This window comes from Lontra canadensis, unplaced genomic scaffold, assembly GCF_010015895.1.
Source record: "Lontra canadensis isolate GAN:19392208 unplaced genomic scaffold, GSC_riverotter_1.0 scaffold112, whole genome shotgun sequence".
NCBI lineage: Eukaryota > Metazoa > Chordata > Mammalia > Carnivora > Mustelidae > Lontra > Lontra canadensis.
Genome location: NW_022631106.1, coordinates 6291670 through 6314289, shown reverse-complemented (window position 1 = coordinate 6314289; position 22620 = coordinate 6291670).

Below are 22620 nucleotides of genomic sequence, written 5' to 3'. Positions count from 1 at the left end.
GTAAGCATCCTTGGGGAAGTAGGAAGTGCTTCTGGAAGGGAGCGGGCAGGTGAGCAGGGTCACCAGCTTGGCTCCTGGTGTGGAGGGGAGTTGCCTGACGTGCGGTGGGAAGGGACCCGCCTATAGAGGAAGGCTGGGACCAGTCTGGCTAAATGAGGTGGGGCCCCTTCTTGAAGGAGTCTGTTCCTCCCCACCCCCGGACTCCCCTCCCCCATCCCAGAGAGGACTGTAATGAAAGGGGGAATTCGAACTTGCTGTCTTTTCCCCAGATGACTCTTGCTGCACGTTGGGTTACAGGAGATGGTGATGATAGGGGCGGGGGACCCAAAGAGAACTATTTCCTTTGTCTCGAGTTCCAGAGGTTCAGGACTCTTGGTATGTGGAAGGCCTTTGAGGTTAAGGCAAAAGCTGCATTTCTACATGAGTTTCATTTTTTCTTATAATTTCACAGACCCGAGCCACCTGTGGTTCTTGCGAGCGCATGCAGACAAGGTGAGGTGGGAGTGAAGGTCCCATGACATCGTCTGGTGCCCAGAGCATGCCTGGGCCTCAGGGCTCCATATGCAGATCTCCTCTGGTCCCGAACCCACCCTGTGTGGTGCCTGCCACGCAATTCCTGTCTCAACACAGGGGACGCTCAGAGCGCGGGGCGGGGAGTTAAGTGTTTTGTCAGGAGGTCTGAAATAGCCAGCTGAAGGCCCCTTTGCCATCGATCAGGGAAGGGCTGGGAATCTGCATTTCTGCAAGTCATCCAGGGTGACTTGGTGCATTTTCAGAGGTTTGAGGGTCCCTGAGCTACACTCCGTGGAGTGGCCTGGAGGGCGTCTCAGGACAAAGCAGCCTCTGTGTTTTCCCTGAGGTTTGGACCCTCATCCCACATCATGAAACACAAGAGAGAGACGGATGGTAAAGTCATTTTCATTGTTATCCAGGAGGATTGGGGCGGGGTGGTGAGGGGCAGCCAGGGCCAAAAGAAGTAGTAAAGGAGAAAAAAAAACCTGTAAGATGAGAAAGGCAAATGAAGCAAAGAAATGACATGAATGAACAATTTGAAGCGGCAGGAGAGGAAATGTGACAGGGCCTCGCTCAAGGAAAAGGGAGGGAAGATCAAATATTTCAACTTCACTGGCCCCCCTTTGTTCCTCTATGAGCCCCACCATTCCCCACTTTCTACCTCCTTCCCTTCATCAGAGGGTGGTCAGTGGTGAGGGGGTAGACAGATTCATACCCACAAGGTGAGAGGGCGAACCAGCACACCTGAATGATTTGTGCTCGCCCCTTCGGCGCCCCCCTCCGTGTCCACCCTAACAGTGATGGCAAAACACAGAATCAACAGGCCCCATTTAAATTTCTTCACAATTAACTCAAATGAGAGAATCTGGTACTCCGGTTGGCTTTGAAAACCCTCTTTGCGGTTCTGATCAGTATCCCTCCTTTTGATGAGCATCCCTGCTTAAAAATCCCTGAGCTGGATCGTATTGGGGGATTTTTATTTATTTTTTTCCACTCCAACAACCGGTTTTTACCAAGTATTCTTAGTACAAGTGTCACAGGTGTGTGGGGAAGCATTTCGTCCTGCTTTGGTATCTGAAATAGAAAGCCCCCAGTGTTTCTTATATGTAGGCCAACAATTTCCTCCCACGCCGTCTGCACCACTGTTTGTTTTAAGCGTGGCCTAATTTCATGTTAGGAGTGGGTCTGGGAAGGCAGCCATTCTCCCGGAATATGACAGGACGGAGGTATCGATATCAGCTCTGGGGACGAGAAGAAGACTTGAACTGCTGTGTTCCCCAGGGGCCTTGGTCGCTGGTGAAACCGAGAATTTGTGCTCCAGTTAAAAATAGGCTTCAAAAAGAAAGTGCTGGGGGGAAGTACCAGCCATTTAGCTTTTGATCAGTGGGATGAACTGATAACATTTTGGGCCAGGGAGATGTCAGTCAGCCCAGCGTGTGCTGAGGGGGGCACACGGCAAGCAGCAGAAGAACCGGGAAGGGAAAAAGTGGGTGGCAGGAAGGGAGGACTCTGAGCTGGCACTGGTGGAAGTTACTGGGGGCTTCCGGAGGCCTTGCTGTCCTGTGCTTTAAGAGCATGGTGCTGATGGCCACCAGGGGGGAGGAGGTTGGAAGCTCTGCTTTATTGACAGCTGCTATGGTCTGAATGCTCATGTTCCCCCAAAATTCTTATGTTGAGACCTAATCCCCGATGTGATAGTATTAGGAGGTGGGACTTGGGGGACATGACCAGGTCACAAGGGCAGAGCCATCATGAATAGGATTAGTGTTCTTATGAAAGGGAGCCCAGAGATCTAGCTCACTCCTCCCACTGTGTGAAGACACAGGGAGAAGGGGGTCATCTGCGAACTGGGAAGGGGATCTCTCCAGACACTGAGTCTGACAGCACCACAACCTGGGACATCCCAGCTTCCAGAATGATCAGAAATACCTTTGTTTTTATAAGACATTCAATTTATGATATTTTTGTTGTAGCAGCTCGAGCAAACGAACACAGATACCGTGAGCAATCACTCCTCCTCAGCCTGGACCCTGTTCTTTCCCTGAGGCTGCGCTGGAGACGCTCTTACACTGGGTTTTTGCGTGTGGCAAAAGGAAGTGGTTTTGACAAGGATGGCCTCAAGATGGTCTATCGGACTACTTTGCTGGCACGAGCTTAGAAGTTCGTGCAAGTGCCTAGGTGTACACCCACGTGCATATAGTGTGTGTCTGTGTCAGGCTAGAGTGCCACATGCTTGTGGGGGAAGGGGGGAGCTTAAACAGCAGACCTCTGCTTCTTGAGGTTCTGGAGTCTGCCGGGCCAGGATCAAGGTGCTGGCTGATTCCGCTCCTTATGAGGGCTCTCTTTGGGGACTGCAATGGCTGACTTCTCTGTCTGTCCTCATATGGCCTCTCTTCAGTGCAGGAACAGGGGGAGAGAGAGAGAGTGAGAAGGAAGGGGAAGAGAAAGGAGAGGAGAGGGAGGGAGAGGGGTCTTTTTCTATAAGAAGGCTGCTTATAAAGGCCAGTATCATGAGGGTGTCACTTTTATGACCTCAGCTAGCTCAAATTATCTTCCAAATGCCCCATCTCTAAACACCATCCCACTGGGGGTCATGGCTTCCACACATCAATTTTAAGGGGACACATCAGTGAGTCCATTGTACCCTCATCAACTTCATCATGACCCGAGAGGCCAACATTAATCCCCCATTGCACCAATGAGTCAGTGGGGCTCTGAGCAGAGCTGGGATCAGAGCCCAGTTGGTCTTCAAAGCCATGGGTTTGCTGCTAAGCCATTCCAACTCTCCAGTGTGGGGCCTCTGACCTTGTCAGTTAGGAAGTACACAAATGGCAGAGGTGTTTGTTCTCTGTGTTGGTGTCTGTCAGAAACACCTTGAAACTAGGCATTCAGTCTCTGAACCAAGTTGCCTTCCACTCACATCTTGTCTCAGTGTCCCAGGCTTTTGCTTTCCCCCCTTCCTCCCTTCCCTTCCCTTTCCTTCCCTTCCCTTCCCTTCCTTTCTCTTCCCTTGGCTTCTCTTGGCTTCCCTTGCCTTGCCTTCCCTGTCCGTCCTTCTTTCCCTTCTTCCCTCCCTCTCTTCCTTCCTCGCTCCATCCCTCCTTTGTTTCCTTTCTTCCTTCCCTTCTTTTCACCCACTCACTAGCTACCTTGTCAGTTGAGTCTTTTTTCCTGTCCCTCATCTCCTGACTGGGTGAGGTTATTAGGCATATAACCTTGTATTTGCCCCACTTGGTTCCTGTCACAGCTGCCTTCTAGACACACAGATGATTCTTGTCATTCACGAACTTTGCTGCATGTTAGGGTCTCCTGGCCATTGTCTGAAAGATCCTTATGCCCAGGCCCATCCTCATGCAGATTGACTCCGAATTTGTCGGTGATGGACTCTAGGAGAGGCAACAGTTTTCCTCCACCCTCTTAGGGTTCCTGACTGGGTCTGATACTTAACCTGACAGCAATAGATTAATGGGAGAAAAGCATACACATTTATTTAATGTGAGTTTTCCATCACACAGTAGACTTTACAAGGAAACGAAGACAAGGAGAAATGGGTCAACCTCAATATGGTTATGGTAGTTTTGATAAAGGGTAAACAGTTGTGGAGAAATGTCTACCGGGCCAAGGCCATATTTTGGGATGGTGTCTCCTGAACCCCATCAAGACCGAGGCATCTCCCCAGGTTTGTGCAATGTGCGGCCAGCTGTGAATGTATAGAATATGGCAAACCATCAGTGCTTTCCAAATAAACATTTGTTGAGCATCTACATCATGCAAGGCACTTGGGAGACAGGGATGAATGCCCTCACTCCCATGTACACTAAAGGTGGGGGAGAGCTTTAAAATGCAAATCGTACTGTTTCCCACCTCCTTACCTTGCTTGGAGCACTTGGCATTAAAGTGTTTTTAAGCTTCTTAAGTGTATGGTCAGGTCTTCCTCTTGCATGATGGTGAGGACGGGGGCCATAAGTAGAGGATCTCCACACATAATTTATTTTTCTTATCGCACCATTACTTTTGACCTCTTTCCTCATCAAACCTTCAACAAAAGCTGCTGATGTGCGGCAAAATGGACTCATTGGAGCCTCATCTCTATTTTTCTCGCTCAACCTTTTGTAGAGGTGCTAATGAGAATTAAGTCACCCAAAAGGTGGACCGCAGCAGGGGACATGCAGAGATTCAAAGAGCCTGCATCATCTGCTCAAGACGTTTTCTAAGTTCTATTTATTTTCAAGCAGATGATCACAATAATGCACAGGAGGTGGGGGGCGGGGTGCTGCTGGTGTGAGAGTTCGTGTTACATCGTCGGAGATTGTATTTCAGCGTAGATGCAGTCCAACCACTGGGCTCAAAGTAGAGCACTCGGCATTAATGGCTACTGACCATCTTGTCAAGTTCAGAGTCCCGCCAAAACCCTTGAACACAAATTGGACCCCAGGTGGCCATGCGGCTTCCAGCTTTTGGTAATGCTCCAACTCATGGCTTTTGCAGACCCCTACCTGGGATCTTACTGTTTTCAGTGAAGGCTTCTCTCTATTTCTGGATTGGTGAAGCTCACTCTGACTCACCTGAGCTCCGCAACCCTATGTCCCCGTTTCTAAACTGGGACGTTTCCCCTGATATTCAGGAAGATGTGTGGACTAGAGAAAATGAAGCACGAAGAGGTGTTCAGCATAGTGCCCAGCCCTGGCATCTAAGCTCACAGCCTGTGTTAAAATGACTTCCGTCTCTTTTCCTTGTGTTGTCTCCCTCTTGGCTTTCAGAACCGAGAAAGCTTAAGCTTCTGATTGTTTCAAATGGCAACAGCTCCATAATTTGTCCCATTTCTTTACCACATCTGAGGACATCTATGGAATAAAACAAAAGACTGATCTGAAATTAATGAGCTTGGGGAGGATCCTAACACTAAAGAACTTCAGAGGGTTCAAGGGCATCAATTCCTTTGTCCAAGTCTTTTTCAGTGGAGAGACTTAAAATATCATTGTTTATTCAATGATGTGAGCACTTCTGGGGTAGAGTCATAAAATGGCACCTGAACGAAAACGTGAAAGTCCAGAATAATGGATCTTACAAATGGAAACAATATTGAGATGGAATTTCTAGCCAGCAGCAGATAGCTAGAGGTCAGGCTTCTGGAGAGGAAACGGGAAGATAAGCCAAGAAAATGGCAGCTTCAAGACCAGTAGGAAACCCGGGTGTGGAACGAGATCCCACCATTGTGCCCACTGGCTGATGGCCGGGAGCATCCAGCAAGAGCATGAGAGTGGTGCCGGTGACACTGGTCGTGCCTTTGTATTGGGCCACCAGCTGAGGTGCCTCTGGCCTCGGCAGGACAAACAAGAAGGGATCTTTCTGCTCATCTCTCGGTCACGAGTCCACTCTATGGAGAAGTGCCTCTTTCCATTTCCCAGATCTACCTGAGTGGCCGCCCATGTAAATAGAATGGCTATTTCTGTTAAACAGAGCTTAACTATTTCTGAAACAGCCATTTATTTGTGAAGACGATTTTATGTTAATTTAATTATAAGAAAATTGAAAAGTGTAATACATAGCTAAGCCCTTAAGGCCGGTTAATCTATTTGGATTGTAACAAATATAATTTTTATTAGCTCAGCCTATTTGGATGGTAACGAGTGTAACCTTTCCATAGACATTACAGACTCTGAGTTATGGTCTATTTTTATGTAAAACCAGCCTTGAGTAGAATAAAAAGAAAGTTCTTTTATCTGTCATTGTGTTATGGAATCATTATATTAATGAGAGTAGAATCTGAGCCATTCCTATTATCTCAGAATGGAGCTCATGTCTTCTCTAGGTGTGATTGGGGGGGGCAGGTAGTTTTGAGAAAAATGATCAGTCTTATAGAGAGGTAAGATATTCTGAGACCTTCTGTGGATGAAATACGTCGATTTTTAAAAAAGGTTGGATTTATTTATTTGAGTGAGAGAGAGAGAGAATGCATGTGTGAGGGCGGGGAGGAGCAGAGAGAGAGGGACGAGCAGACTCCATGCTGAGCACAGAGCCCACCACGCGGGGTTCAGTCTCACAACCCTGAGATCATGACCTAAGCTGAAACCAAGAGTCGGACACTTAATGGACTGAGACACTGAGGCACCCCCACATATGTTGATTTTTAAGGGGGAAAGTAGCTCATTTTTTCCAGTCAATCATCTATCCAGAGCCTCAACTCTCTTGAAACCCAATAGGCCAAAGTGGTTTCAGATGGTCTGAGTACCAGGAAAGCTCTTTTCTTTCATAGAAAAGTCTCCTATTTTATCCGGTTTCCCAGCCCGGGACAGACCGCAAACACGGCAACCGATACGGTAAGATTTACATGCCGAGCGCGCTCAGCAGCGTCAAGAACAGACCCTGGAACCCAACTGGCTGTTCTAATCCCAGCTTTGCTGCTTCCTTCCTGGGTCACCTATGTGCCTCAGTTTCTCCTTCCATAAAGTGGGGATGGCAGTTGAAGTGCCTGTCCCAGAGAGCTGTGTGAGGACATGGAGAAGTGAATAAATGTAAAACACATTGAACAGCTCCTGTCACAGAGACAGCCCGACCTGGGCGTAATAGTGCATTCTTCCCATACCGATGGAGGTAGCACGATGGCTGTTTTCATTTTTCCAAAATGCCATTTTCCTTTTTAGGCTCCATGGCCACATTGCACAGTCTTGAACTTTTCGTCAGTATCATTTTTTTTTTTCACTATGCCAAGAGTAGCTTTGAAATGTATACACGTTTAAAAGTTCATGCCAAGTTTGGGAAAATTTCTGTATGATAAGCCATGGTGCTTAATGGAGCCCTCACTGTGTGTCAGGCCCGGGACTGAGTCCTTCCTGTATTAGGTGAGCACAGAGCATTCCATGCAAACCCAGAAACCTAGATGGCAAGAGTAGGTCTATGATTAATTCCTCAACTATCCTTAGACTAACTGAGATACAGCATCATGTTGAATTGTCCCTACAGCTCCAAAGGACAGGAAGTGCCAAGATCATTTATAGGTGAGCAAACAAGGCCTTAGAGAAGTCAGATGCTGTGCTCAGAGTCCCGTAGCCAGAACATGGCAAGGCCAGAATTCAAATACAAGTTTGCTCTACTTCCATATGCTTACCTTTAACCACTGGACTATGTTCTCTGTTTCAGTCAGCTCAGGCTGCCATAACAGAGTATGGTAGACTGGGTGATATGAAGAAAAGAAATGTATTTCTCACAGTTCTGGTGGGCTAAGAAGTCCAAGGTCAAGGTCAGACTATTTGGTCACTTATGAGGGCACTCCTCTTGGTTTGCAGACAGTACCTTCTTGCTGTCTCCTCAAATAGGGAATAGGAGATGATCTCTCTGGTGTCTCTCCTCTAATGATGTTAATGACACTAATTCCATTTATGAGGGCTACACCCTGGGGACCTAACCACCTTGCAAATCCCTGCTTCCTAATAACATTGCATTGAGGATTAGAGAATCCATATATGAATTTGCAGAGCACAACCATTCTACCCGTAGCCGTTCCCTTCCCCTCTAGATCAGAATCTCTGACATATTCACAACTTCAATAGCTGTTCACTAAAATAGCTGTTCACTTATAGAGTATCTTCCCTGAAGGGTAAACATCCACAAAGTTTAAGTTAAGGTGATTCCACTGTACAAAACATGATTTTTCTTGATTCATAAAAATGTTGGCTCAGAATTCCACCAAATGGAAGTTCAAGAGGACTTTATATGACTCTAGGAAACTTTGCTTGAGGGAAACTTGAGTGACTTGAATCATCCAGTCACTTTGTCCACTCCTTGTTTTAGAAGGAACAGGAAAGATGGAAAGGTTTTTTGGGGCCCATTCCCAGGCAAGCGCTGTGTCACGTGTTCCTAGGTTTCCATGATGTCACCCACACTCTAGAGTAGTAGGAAGCAGGGCTCACCTTCTCTGAGCTATATTCACTTATTTGTATATTCACATTCCCACTTATTCAACAAGTATTTTTTTTTTTTGAGCTCCAATTTGATGCCAAATGCTACAGTAGGCTCCGAAGATCAAGTGAACAAAAGCAAGCAATCAAGGAATGCTTTTCTCATTCCATCAGTTACTCAGTCAAGGAATGCTTTCTGAGACTCCTAAGCAGAGAACAGGCTAGTCTAGTGAGCACGGTGATCAACCCCATCCCGATAACCAGGGACCCAGGCGTTCCCCAGGGAGACTTCCCAGGGCTTTCCCGACTCTCCTAAACTGGAAAAATCCAGAGCAAATAGAGACAAGTACTAACTGGGATCGGGCTTGGAGATCCCATTCTCTGAGAGGAACTAGATTGGAGTTAATTTCTGGTTTAGTTCAAACTCATTAGACCCTTCTCTGAGCACTTTGGCGTCCTGGGAGTGCTGGACCAAAAAAAGAAGAAAGAAAAAGAAAGAAAGAAAGAAGGAAAGAAAGAAAGAAAGAAAGAAAGAAAGAAAGAAAGAAAGAAAGAGAAAGAAAAGAAAGTTCCAGGCCGTTGAATGGGTTGTTGTTGTCCTGACAGGCAGAGGTGGGAAGGGGACCTGGTTTTATACTGACATCCCTGTGGGCCAGCACACCCACTGCCATGTTGGGTTCCAGGACTGGCCGCTAACGTGGTTGCATGGCCATGCCCTCCCAGGCAAAGGGGCATCTGCCAAATTCACCCTGACCCTGTTGGACAAAACTAGCTACAGGGGTTGCAGTGGGTATGGGATGGGAAGGGTGCCAGAGCAAGGCTGCTGGGTTTGACATCTTTCTCCACCCTTTCCTAGCCATCATCATGGGCATGTTCATGAGCTTTCCTATAGTCTCAAAGATGAGGTTATTACTGGTCCAGTAGTTGTACCTATTCACAGGGTGGAGCACAGGGTGTGATGTAATGTTAGCATATTAGAACATTTTGGCACTCAAAAAGTGGCTGGGGTGCAGTGGAAACAAGAACTAACAGAGCTCAAGAAATAGGAGACTGTCTTACTAAGCACTATCATGAGCAATAATGGTGAGCTGGAAAGGGCCGGGCTTCTCTTCCCATCAGGAGGCAGGGGTGAAGTTGCTTTCATGTTCCCTCAGTGCTTGGCTGTGTGGCTTGTTTGTTGGGCCTCTAGGTCATCAGCCAGTGTGGTGCAAGCAGAAACTTGGTGATGTCGGCCCAGAGGCTGCCCCGAAACTGCCACATGGTGAGGGCCAGGATGGGCCACCCTGGAGAAAGGCCGAGCTGTCCAGCCGACACAGCCCTCAGCCTGCTGCTGGTGACGGGGGAGGCCAGGGCCACCTCAGGTGAGTCCAATCAAAGTGCCCAGAAAACCATGCAGTTGTAAGGCATCATCAACTGTTTTTTAACCACTCTGTTTGGACGTGGCTTGTTCCGCTCCTATTCTGGGCCTGGCATTTTAAGCCTCATAAAGAACACAGGGAGGTGGCTATCATTAGCTCCATTTTGCAGACCACGAAGCAGTCTCGAAGCTCATGTGCCTTGTCTCAGAGGGCACACCTCAGCAGCGGCTCTTTCACGCCAGGGCTGACTGACTTTGACTAGGATTTTATGTTGTCTTTTTATGTTGTCTTCCATGTTCTTTAGAACATTATAATATCTTTCCTTTAAAAGGGTCTCCTGTGCGTCCAATTTCCTGTTTTAATACTGGTTAAAACCATGTTTTTTTTTTTTTTTAATTGTTGTTGTTTTTTTTTTTAAAGATTTTATTATTTATTTGCTTGAGAGAGAGTATGAACAGCAGGAAGAGGCAGAGGGAAAGGGAGAGGGACAAACAGGCTCCCCACTGAGCGGGGAGCCTGCGAGGGCCTCAGTCCTAGGGCCTTGGGATCATGAGCTGAGCTGAAGGCAGCCACTGGACAGACTGAGCCACCCAGGTGCCTCCTCTCTTTTTATTTATTTATTTGTTTGTTTGTTTGTTTATTTAATCTGAGAGTAACAAAGCAATTTAAAGATAATTTTTTTTTTTTTTTAAGTAGTCATCTGGTTAAGATCAGGAGAAGCAAGTATTTCTCCACAGACGTCAATAGGATGTTAAAAAAAAAAAATGACTGCAGAAGGCAACGGTGTCCTGGCTTAGGATGTGGAACATGTCCATGAAAATGGGCTCCCTTAGTGAGTTGGCTTTGCACCAACGAGCAGCTGGCAAACCTTTGTGTCAAAACCCAGATACGTCTCTGTCATAACTAGCCAACTACGTGTTTGTAGCCGTAGACAATCCAGGAGTGAACGCGCATGGCTGTATTCCAATAAAACTTTATTTACAAAAATAAGCAGTGAGCTGGTGTTGGCTTCCAGCCCTAGTTTTTGGAACTCTGCTTTTGAGAATTTAACACGGCAGAGATGCCCTTGACCTTGGAGTTTTTCATCAACTCTCCTCCACATCAGGGGATTTGCATTATTTTTCCTCTTGCCCTCTGCCTCCCATTAGTTTCTCTTGTTTTTCTTCCGGCCCTCTCTGCTCCTGCCATGAATACACTGGGCATTACTTTACCACTGGTGACCCTCGAGGCTAAAGGGTGTGTTGACCCAGTATCACCATAGCTGCTGTATGACTTTGATCAAATCTGTTACCATGTGTGCCAAAATATAAGGTAAAATCCCTCTTTCCTCCACATCAACACCAGATTATCACTTTGGAAAAAAAAAAAAAGGCAGTTGCCTTATATTTGACTCTTTGCTAACCCTTCTTTTTCTACTGGGTGTTCCGTCAATCACCTTTTTTTTTTCTTTAACAAAGTACCGCTTGGGGAAAACTGTAGTGCCTAAAACCGTTTCAATTGGTTCTGGCTTTTGATTCTTATAGAGGTAAGCCAAAGACTTTTTATTATTATCTTGTAAGCTTATGAACTTTCAAATCATACTTCCTAAAATCTAAGGTAAAGTTACTTCCATGGGGTAGATAAACAACTGTTCTACTATTCTGTGGCTTGAGATAATAGATTAAAAGTTCTGTATCTCAAACAAATCAGAGGTTAACAGAGGTGATGTGCAAAGCTATATTGATTTAGAAGATTCCAAAGTGGTTTGTATAAGGATGGCAGAGTCCAGTGGTTTTGAGTGTTTTTTTTTCTTTTTTCTATAAAGTGTGAGATTAAAAAACAGTAATAGTTCTAATATGTTATTTTCTGTAAGACGTTTGTCATATCCAGGATTCTGATAATGACATCTATTATATAATATTGTTATAAGAATTGAATGAGATAATGAAGACTGAGCAAGTGCCTGACATCCAGGAGGTGTTCATCATATTAACACCCATTCCCTTCCCCCCACCCCTTAATAATAAAAGGAAATACCTAGGAAAGAAATCAGTTTAGTGCAGTGTTTAATTCAAGGAACCGGTGTTCTATAGAACATGGTGTGGGAATCCTCATGGTTAATTTTGTGTGTTCCTATGGTTGGGCCATCGTGTCCAGCTATTTGGCCGAACATTATTCTGGATGTCTCTCTGAAGGTGTTTTTTATGGATGACATTAGAAATCAGTGAACCTTGAGTAAAACACATGCTACGTTATGATGGGTGGGCCTCAACAAATCAGTGGAAGGCCTAAATAGAACTCAGTTTGACTTCCTCTGAGGAACCCTATCAGTGAATTTTCTTTGGATTTGGATGATAACTCTCTTTTGGGTCTCTAGGCTGCCTGCATTCTCAATCTCATGAGCCTATCCCTTAAAATCTCTCTCTCTATATATGTCCCGTTGGTTCTGTTTCCCTGAACAATTGTGACTAATACATCTACTTTCCATGTAACATTTTAGGAAACAGACCAGGCCAAAGAGGATTAGGAGAAAATAGTGAAGAAGATGGGGGGAAAATTAAACTTTGGTTAAAGAAATGATTTCTCTGTGTCAAACAGTCCTCGTGATATTTTGCATTCCTTTTAAAATAATGAAATTGTATTTGGCTACTGCCAAGTGCACACGCATCCTCTCTGTGGAGATGGCTCATTGTCTTACTGATAATTAGGCAAATGGGATGAAAAGACAATTGTCATTCTCTCTGAACTTGAGCTCACCACAGGAATTGTGTGTGCGTACATGTGTGTGTGTGTGTGTGTGTGAAAGAGAAAGAGAGAGAGGGAGAGGGAGAGAGGGAGAGATATTATTTTAATAAACACAGAAGGGAAGTACAGAGCAGGAGCAGGAGGAAAATGAAGGAAAGTTTTAAGTTTCATATTTCAACTTGAAAACCATTGTGGGAAGTATCAGTGTTCTTCAAAGGAAAAAGGATACACACTTGAAAGGGGGCAGGATATGAACAAGAGAGGGTGTAAGGGGGTGCTGAGTGGAGAAGGAAGCTCGCCATATGCAGGGTCCTGAGGGAAGCGTGGATAAACAAAGTGAGAGGCAGGCTCACTTCCGGAAGTCAGGGGGAACCCGGGGAAGGCAGCTGGGGAAGAGGAACACAAAGACCCCTCCTGAGGCACTGAGGGAGGCAGGCGACTTCCCACAGATGCCCCCAAATGTTTATGAGCCACATGTGGAAAGAAAGATAAGCTCTGAAAGCTCTTTAGAGTCGAATCCACAGAGGTCACAAGTTTTGAGGGCAGCTTGGGGAAGCACAAATAAAGATGTGAAGGATTTGGATTTGGAGAAAAAGGCACGTGGAGTTTGAACGAGACATACCAGGCGACAGGGAGAGCGGTATCGACAGCGCTAGAAAGCCGTTCCGGTGGAACATTTACAAATAGGACCAACTCTTCAAAAATACTTTTGCATGAGGGACATGTCAGAGAATGTTAGCTAGGAGCCAAAGGGAAAATAATGCTTAACTGAAAGGGTAAGACAGTGACCACAGGGCGTGAGGAGTTTAGAGGCATTTTAAGCTAGCTTGGCTCAAGTTGAAAAGTAATTAACCCATGTTATATATTACCTGTTAATGTGTCCACATTAACTGTTAAAATATAAACAATGAGGGCAATTATTAAATGTGGAAGTGGTCTAACTCCAGAAGAGAATAATGGGTTTTGTGTATATTTCAAAGACTGCTGATGTATTTCAGTGAAATTATATACTGTCTTGGGAAAAACTAAGTATACATATAATAATAATAATAAATAACTGGATGGCAATCTTCCCAAATTCTTCCAAATTCTACCTCTAAATGTACCATATCCTTATGATCTTAAAGTCTTGGTTTTACCATGTACAAGAAAGGCAGAACAATTGGGGAGCAGGCATGGATATCAAGAGGCTAAAACCTGTCACAAGGGTGAGTTAACATTGGAAGAAAAAAATCTTTTCCTGTGCTTACTGATATTTAAAATTTTCAAATCTCAAAGTTGCACTGACATTTTATTTTTGAAGGAGCAGAGGTGAATTTAGTCTAACATTGCTGGTTGTAATATGGCTTTTCCCCATCTATGTAAGCACACCACTACCCCAAGAGAGAGACAGAGAGAGAGAGAGAGGGAAAAGGAGGGAGGGTGGGCGGGGAGGGAGGGAGAGAGAAAAAAAGGAAGGAAGGAAGGAAGGAAGGAAGGAAGGAAGGAAGGAAGGAAGGAAGGAAAAGGAAGGAGAAAAACCTCTTATTTGGGTGCATCTTTTTATGCTAAAGCATCTGAATGAACATGATATGGGCATAATCTACTCTGGTAGGTGAGCAGCCGCACGCACAAACTGTCCCTGGAGACCTTCTCTCCTTCTCAGGGATGCCTGTAATATGTGTTTGCTTCAGGGCTGGTAAGGAGAGTCGCTTCCTGCCTTGTGGAGACTTTGCTAGGCTGTTACCCCTGGCATATATTGTGCTGTGATTTTAATTAAAGCATTTGAATGCTGGCAGGTCAGTATTGTTAGCAGGGATGTCTGATTAATTGCTTACTTCTTTGTCACGCTATAAATGGGATGTTGTGAGGGTACATGTTAGAATCCAAACAATTCCCCCTAGAGTGGATGAGTAAATGGACTTGGGGGCAATCAGTCCCTTTCATTTGGAGTGTGAGATAGGAGGAAAGCCAAAATTGCACCAGTCACCCGGTGATCCCACTTAAGGATGCTAGCGTTAAAAGTGCTTCCCGACTCCGGATGGCGGGCAGGGGCGACCCTTTCTGTGTGACGCCACCGGCCCAAGGTACAGGGCGGATTCGGCAGGTAAAGCACTCTGCTCTCCGTCAGACAAATTAATAAATGTGCAAATTAAAAAGGATGTCAGGGCACTAAAGAAACATCTGCTAAGCAAAGTAAAAAGTAATGATGATGATGATAAATATGGAGAGACAAAAGGGATTTCGGCTTCAGGCGAATTTCTATCCAGCTGCACCCTACTATAAGGAGCAATCAGTTACCCGTGAGGGTCTCGCACTGGCGAGACAGTTAGAACATTATCTTTGAGCGTCCAGGTGATAGACTTTTAGACTGTTGACCCTTTAATATATTACCAGACACTGGCAACTGTCCCACTGCAGGATTTCTCAACTAGGCTTCGCTGACATTTTTGGCCAGACGACTCTTTGGCCTAGGAGCTGTTCTGGGCATTGTGGGATCCTTAACAGCACCCCCTGCCCTCCACCCACTAGGATGCCTGCACCTGCCCTCCTCCTTCCCAGTCAGTCTTCAGACATTGCCAGGTGTCCCATGGGGGGCAAGGCTGACCCCGCTGCAGAACCACGGCCCCCGTTCAACTTGCTAGAACACAGTACCTTTGGCCGGAACACGCGCTGGTGGACAAACAGTATGTTTGGTAGCACAGTGATAGAAATGACCATTAAGGATTTACTTGTAATATTTCGGCACTGTAACAACCAGGGTCGGCTTGCATCTCGTTAGCCATATATTCCATAAAACAGTTGCCAATGATGAGCCCTCTTAGGCAATTCAAAATATTCACATTTTAGGAATTCGGGGTCCTGCACACCCTTGCACAAATTTTCAATTCGCCATGTTTTTGCCTTGCTCCCTTTGGCGGGAAATTTGGAGGAGTGATGTCTTCCTCGGCAAGGCAGTGAACAGCTTTGGTTTTCATGAAGCAATCCATTCATGATTCTTTTCCCAACTTAAAAGGATGAAAAGAATCTCATGGCAAAACACTTAGAGCATCCTAAAATCTTCCCCCTGAACTTCCTGTTTCGAAACAACATGGCAATTACTAATTGTAATTATGTCCCGAATCTCTACGACCAGCTGTCTGAGCTTTTTGTTGTTGTTTATGAAGCAGGTGAAGTCAGTACTAATTTTTAGAATTTACATGAGTCGCCTGGGAAAACAGGGCTGATTATTCACCATGACGATTTACTTTACCTCTGTATCCATTTTTAGAAAATGACTTTCTCTGTATCTCATTGTTTATAATGGCACAACTTGTAACTGATACTTAATGATACGATTATCACTTTATGAAAATCTAAGGGAGCCAAATGCCTTGATGGAGAAATGTTGGGATATTACAGCTCTGTCGCCAAAACAAGGTCTTGGCCATTATTTCTGTAAATAAGGGCTAACTCTATACCCAAGTCCATCTAACACAACCCAATCCATGTAATAAAATATAAGAAGCTTTTAACAATATACTGTTAGTACACTAAAGGAGTCCTTCCTTTTCGTGTATTCCTGTATCCAGTTTATTCAAATATCTGTCATAGAGTATTGATATGTGAAAGCCCATGATGAATGGATACAACAGGTCCTCCTAGTGGACCCCACAATCCTGTACACACCCAGATGCACACATGCAATCCTGATTTCCAACAGAAATCACATTTTAGAAGTTTCAGATGAGACCTTAAAACTAATCAAAATCTCCCTCAAATCAAAGACTTCCTTCTGCAAATACAGTGTAGGATTCCTCCATACTAAATGGTTGGAAAAACACATTATATTTCCTCTATGATAAAATATGATATTTAGCATATCCACTATGATAGGCTTCATTTGAAACTCGATATAACCCATCTTTGCATTGTTCTTTCCTCCTCCTTGGCTTTGGGGTGTATCTCTCAAGACTTTCTCACTTAACTGAACCACCTCAGGTTTATTTTATAATCTGATAGAAAAAACAGCAGATGAAAAGACGTGTCAAAGTCCATAATATTTACAGGCTAACCTCTTGTTTCAGACCAATTCAGCAGTCTATGGAAATTTGCACAAGATTTGAATAAGCAGCCAAACTTCAGGATACTTGCCCAAATGCAATCTTGCAATCTTTTTTAATTCATCCAGCCTTAACAAAAACCAGACAGTTTCTCCATCTTGGATTACAGGGTAGTGAAGGATGCCAATGTATTTATTAGTACGATTCTGAATACCCTTTGTATAGTATGGGGATACTAAAATTATCTTCAACTTTTTTTTTTCAATGTACTGTGCATAGCTACATTGAATATTCATTTGTGCATATAAATGTACATTCGGTTACAAGATCACAAAAATTTGGGAGAATTACAATTCAAAGCAACTGCTGAGGGAATCAAAGAGTCATGGGATTTCAAAGCACCTTGGAAGATCACCTAGAAAATCTCCCCTCCCATTTCAAAGGAAAAAACTGTCTGCTCATTTTGGAGAGATTCTCTATAGAGGAAGACCACTGACCTCTCGTCCGTCTCCGTGACACTGGATGAGGTGGTATTGTTGTGATCTACAAACTTCCCTGGGACACCTGTCTCCTTGGAAAGAGGCAAGAAATCCCAGGTCTTGCACAGCTACTGTTGAATGTTACTTTTGGTAACATAGCCGCACAGTCAAAGAGCATTTACATGGATTGGCTATTGGCCACTGCCGGCCAGCCAGAGAGCTGGGCCATGCAGAGAGCTGAGAAACAGCTGTATAAGTATGGGTCAATGACCATATGACCTTCCATCGTGTGGACTGGCCAAGAAAACCATTTTTGTCTATTGCAGTTAAATGATGATGGGAGGTTGAAAGAAGAGTATACTGTTCAATAAATGGATCCCAAGGTCAGATAAAAGCCTTAAAAGAGCGGGGTACATACCATCCATGAAGTCTAATTTAATCGACTGAATGTTCTCGCAGACACAGGATGTTATAGGAACAGGAAGTACATAGTTCTCAGCTAAGCAAAAAAAGGGGGGGGGTGCAGGGAGAGCACAAGTTCGGCAGAACTGGGACCAGTGAAGGTACGCATTGGGAGACTGGGAGAAGACTATGCCTGGAGAAGGACCATGGGCATTTCAGGGCATATGAAAAATAACTCTTCAGTGGAGTTTGTGCTCACAGTTTTGGTATGAGTGGTGGCTGTTTTGTGTTCCCATTGGACTTTGAGCAAGTTCCTTCATCACTCAGCTTCTACCTCTATGCACTGGACCATGGGAGACCAGTGTCCTTTCTTGCCCTTAGTACCTTCCTTCCTTTCACCCAGCACGCGACACTGACTACAACTACACCATCATTCAAAATGCGTACGGTCTCCCCATAAAGATCCAGCCATGGAACGGGTCCCATGTCAAACTATCAGTGAAAATTTGGACTGCAAGTGGTGAACACTACCTAATTTTTAAAAAATTCATAGGCAGGGATCTATGATAACCCCCATCTCCACGCACTGTGCTTGGGTAATGTTGATTTATTAGTACAGTAGAATCCCACTAATTAGCACTAATGATAGGGGGACCCATTGTGGATTATAGAATTTTGCAAATTAGTGAGTACATGAATAAACAAGAAAAATCAGGAGTCCTGCCCTGCAAAATGTCCTTTCCCACTTATTTTGACACGAATTTTATGTTGATTATTTATGATAATTCTTCATCATACATCTCTAGTGTTCGAGTCTCTGAAAAAGGGTATTTGCAAGTTTTAATGGGGTGATGCTTATACAGTAGTTGGGTAAAAGGAGTACTGTACTGCCAAATGTTAGGATAATGGGTCCCTCATGAAACTGACTGGATAGAGAAAGGAAATTTACAAGTTTCAGGTGAGAAGGATGGGAGGCACCTGGCCCTTTTAGGGGGATCACTAGAACTATGAGCTTGTGCTTGAGAACAATAACTAAATATTAAATGGCTATAAAAACAGTGCTCAGCCTATGTTTTTCTCTGAAGTACTTGGGTCATTAAATGTGTTATGTCAGCCACTGTGAATGATCTGGTTTCTCAGATGGCATCTAGCAATCATAAATGTACTTAATATATAACAGAAGATTGACAAATAAATGATGTAGGAACTTTATTTGAAATTTTTCTCTGAAGAGTTTTTTAAAAATTTTCTGGATTTGGATATTTGATATTTCTTTATGGGAAATATCTAGAGGACTGGGAACGGTGTCCAGAGTTGAGCAATATGTGAGTTACTCTTGGGAATCGTTGATCATTTAATCCTAAGGAATCATGCCTTTAATGACTGTGATTTAGGTACTGATACGATACTTGTGAATAAATACCTAACCCGAAGAAGAGATATTCAGCTAATTATAGAGATAAAAGCTTGTGATTGGGAGTAATTTCAGGCTCCATGAGCCCTGACATATATTTTAAAAGTAGATGGTGCTAGGTTGCAAACTTTTGCATCTCTCTAATTAATTAATAGATGGTAAGAATTCTACTCAAGTCCAACTCTTGCTACACAAGGTTGTTCAAATGTTGCCTGACCATGGTCGACTCATGGTTCGTCCCCCAGGTTTGTTCACTGACATCTTGTCAGTTACAGTAACTTATGCACCAGTTGAAGAAGAAAGAACTATTTCTTAATATTGTAAAATGAAGCTGGCACAAGCACCTTTCAGGGACTCAGTGAACCCTGAGAGTACAATAGAGACCCTTTGCCTCAGCTTCCTGTGAGGCCATATGCTAGTATTTCGAAATTTACCAGCTAGCGGCCTTGATTTCCCAGAGAAATGAACAGCAAAAGAATGTCCCATAAATAATCACGGTTGGGCATTACTAAAGGGTTGGGAATCAAGGCTGGGAGGCAGGACCCAGGGGATGGGAGGATCTGATAAATATTCTCTATCCTGTTTGTTGCTCTTTGAGACTTGAGAATACATAATGCTTCCCACAAAACAGGGTGGGCAAGTTAGCATATGCAAATAGACTCATGAAAGTTTATTTTTAAATTACCCATTTGTGCTTGAAAGTAGAGGTTAGATATCTGTCAGTTTGATCTAAGTCCCAGTGAAAATACTAAATCCTTTTTTGGTTTTGGGTCTCACATTTTGAAGCGGTTGTCCTTACACAGAATTCCAAAAAACAGGCTATGAAGACCCTTAAGATTTTCCACATTTCAAGATTTCCTGTTGCTTGGCATGCTTACATCCCTGATTCAAGAAAAGAAGGGCTTGGCTTCACTCCGTGGTCTACTTTGACTCTTAAGTGAAAATTTCTTTTGATGATGTGTATACCCCTATTCTAACTCCGTTTTAATGAGGGTGTTAGTTTGCCAAAATTGTTGCTTCTTTGATCTGTAAAAAAAAAAAAAAATCACTAAATGTGTCAAGATACAAAACTGAATTAATATGACACAGAAGGTTACTTTCATAGACATAACCTGAAAATTATACTCGGACTTTCATTTTCTTTCTAAACACAGGAACAATACACACACACACACACACACACACCCCATCATACAAAAAACTAAAGAATATAAAAAAAATAAAAAATCGTATATGTGTTTAAGATGTCTTGTCATAAATCACAGTGTTTAGTTAGCAAGAGGATATGACTTAAGCATGATTGGATCCTAAATACTAATCGGTCACTAGAAGAAAATGTAAATATTAGATGTCTTCAATTATTCTTCCAGCTGTTTTGTCTATCAAGTTTTAAACTATTTCTTTTGACTGTGTGTAGTGATTTACAAGGAAATGTGACCCTGAGCCCCCATCCATTTATATTGAACTCAACAAAGCATCTCCAATGAATTCCACTGGGCGCTCTGAACCTGTGTAACACGCTTTTTCCCTAGAAATTATAAAATTAGGAAGAATAAATGGAATTGAAACCCGAAGGGTGTTAGATCCCGTGCTATGTGAATGTCGGGTAGCATCAGAAGGAAGCAGAATTAATTTTTCATCCTTAATGTATGTGTTGCTCACGCCAAGTGCATTTTCCTAGCAGGCTGTTGACTCTCAGTGAATCACTTTATAAGCACGCCATTGCCAAAGAGAAACATTGCCTCAAAATCCGTTGACATCTTCAAATAAAGCATTGAATTTTACTCGTGAGTACTAATGCCATATGCCCAGTAAAAGAAATGCCACGTTTTCATCCCTCAGGCGTTTTTGAAGGAGATTACCTCCAGGATGAAGCTTCTGTTTTATGGGAGGGTAAGATTACGCTCGCCACGACTTCAACTGGAGCCACAGTTTTTCACACCCCAAAAGGAGCCAAGGTTGCCAAAACACATCCTATCATCTGAAGTGGGGAGCAGAAAACAACAGGAGAATTTACGTATGTGGTACATCCATCACACACACACACACACACACACACACACACACACACGACAGGCAGCATCAGTATGGGGTGTTTTTGCACCCCTCACGTGGGGGGCACTGGCCGGAGGGCATGCCGGGCATGGGGAGGTCGGGAATTCCACCTCTCTGGGCTTAGCCACCTACTCAGAGCCCCCTTCCCTAGCATTTCACACTGGATTTCGAAGGTTGAGATACTGTATTTCTGGGTAATGTTCTAGCTTTCAAAATAGTTGGGTTCCATCTTTTCAGGTTTGCCTCTCAGTGTTAACACCAAAAAAGGCACCATGATTCTGAAGAATTCTTGGCCTTCTGAAACCCACTGTTGGGACACTCAGTCCTCACCGCACTGGGGAGCTGAAACCATTCAATAAAAATCGGTTTGGCTTAGTTCCAACTTCAAGTTCTTGGGAGTGGAGTGATGGGTGAAGGTATCACGGAATGCCTGGGTCTTTGCAGGAGGACGGAGACGGAAAGAAGCTGTGATCTGATTGGTTTTTGTCTTCAGTTTCGCTGATAAGCGAAGACAAGGGTCTGGATGTGAAGTCACGGGGCTGTTGGGAGGAATCGAGGTTGTTGGTTGATCATTCACCTCCTCATTTCCCTTCCCTTGTGGCACAAAACCGTCGTTGCATTTCCTCAGGCACCTCTCCGGTTTCAACTCTTCTCCAGGTCGCTGACGGGAGCTCCCGCGTATTGACTTCCGGGGCCCAAAAAAGAGAATGACAGCTTCTCTGTGAGTGAGGCGGTTTACAACGATTTTAGCTTATGGTTTTCCATCAACTATTTTCAGAAGAAAAGGAAGTAAGGAGAAGGAAGACCATTTAAACCCCATGGCTTCTTTCCTGGCTATTTTGAAGAAAAAGCACAGAAAGGAATAGACACTTTCTTCTACACTTTGTTTTAGAGGCTCTTTCCCTCCACGAGTTGACATAGACCTTCCCCGATAGTAGTAATAACTAAATATAGGGTCAAATACAAATCCCCGACATTTAAATTTGTATTTATGAAAGCCAGGTGTATCCAGTTGGTCATTTGCTGAGACACAAAAAAGCTGAAACTCCCAAGATAGAAAGTCAAAGTCAAAGTGTAGCATTATCATATGTTTATAAGAAGAGCACATAAGCAGAAACGTTATCTGTAATTTATACACGTGAATAGATGGCTTTGTTTAAAGAATATGTTCTCAAATTTCTGTAAATTGGATTATATTTAAAATGCACTCCAGGGTTTTTAAAGTGATTGTATACTTCAGACTTTTTTAGATTAAAATCTCACAGTTGAGTGAATAGTCGTTGGCTTATCTTCCTCTCTATCTGAATTTTCACACATTATGGTTTGAAAGCAGAGTCCACCTGTCCTGAACACTTCCAGTTTATCTGGTGCCCAAACCAGAGAAGTCTGATGCTGGGAAGCACCTGGTCTGTTTCTTTGCCTTCAGAGAAGCCTGGTTTAATATTTCTCAACTTTCTTCTTCTACATCTTTGGGGATTCCCTGCATTGACGCTCAGAGATGTTCACCCACTTCTAACTATCTGCAGAGTATTCAAGCTGTTTTAGTTCTGTGTTGCTTTCTTGTGTCATTTAGTCCTGATCCTCTGATTCAATCAAATTTTCTGTAAGGACTAAGATTTTGCTTCATTCCTACTTCAGAGTCAGTGGTTAGTAAGACATTAAATTATATTATCATTGGTTATCAGCTCTCCCCCCACAGTTTTTTGTTTGAGAGAGGACAATTGATATTACTTCATGTTTTCTCTTTAATTCCCT